The 726-nt window shown below is 37.6% G+C and overlaps 1 non-coding gene across 1 annotated transcript; it reads right to left on the reverse strand.

The window, feature by feature from the left end:
- Positions 1-387: 387 nt before the first annotated feature.
- Positions 388-494, reverse strand: LOC128292232 (small nucleolar RNA R71). The gene has a single exon (XR_008282216.1). It is a non-coding gene; the product is annotated as a small nucleolar RNA R71 (small nucleolar RNA).
- Positions 495-726: the final 232 nt, after the last annotated feature.

The following is a 726-nucleotide window of genomic DNA, read 5'->3' on the forward strand; positions in this document are numbered from 1 at the left end:
GATCTACCCGCACTATCATACTTTGGGGTATTTGAACTAAATGTTTTGAATTATGGCATGTATAGTAGGCAAAAATTATTTTGTTATGTGTCATATTTGTCTAGGTTTAAAATATTAGTTTCAGTACTCGACCAGTTACTTTGTATAAGCCATAAAAGTTGGCTAATATTGTTCAAGATATATGTTATACGATGCATTATCAAATGGGATGACATATTTCTATCTTGGTATATGTTATGTTCTGGTAATACCTTGTATCCTGTTCCGGCGACGGTAACGGGTAAGGGGTGTTACAGGTTGAACTTGTTACCACGAGGGTCTATCACTACTTGTGAACAAATGACCGAATAGTTTTTACTAAAATACTTTTCGCCGGCTAAAACAACTAAATTACGCAATGATATCTCTTCTTTTGTGCAAATGGATTTAGAAACACTTTATGATGCATGGGAGAGATACAAGGACTTACTGAGAAGGTGCCCTCACCATGGGTTACCGCTTTGGCTTCAAGTTCAAACATTCGACAATGGTCTGAATCCCTCGAATCGGTAAATGGTTGATGCGACTGCTGGAGGAACCATCAACAATAAAACACCGGAAGATGCCTATGAGTTTATAGAGGAGATGTCACTGAATAACTATCAGTGGCTAGTTATGAGGACAAAGCCAACGAAAACAACTGGCGTTTATAATGTCAACTCAGTTACTATACTGTCAAATCAGGTA

Source organism: Gossypium arboreum, chromosome 4 (genome assembly GCF_025698485.1).
Source record: "Gossypium arboreum isolate Shixiya-1 chromosome 4, ASM2569848v2, whole genome shotgun sequence".
In the NCBI taxonomy this organism is placed as follows: Eukaryota; Viridiplantae; Streptophyta; class Magnoliopsida; order Malvales; family Malvaceae; genus Gossypium; species Gossypium arboreum.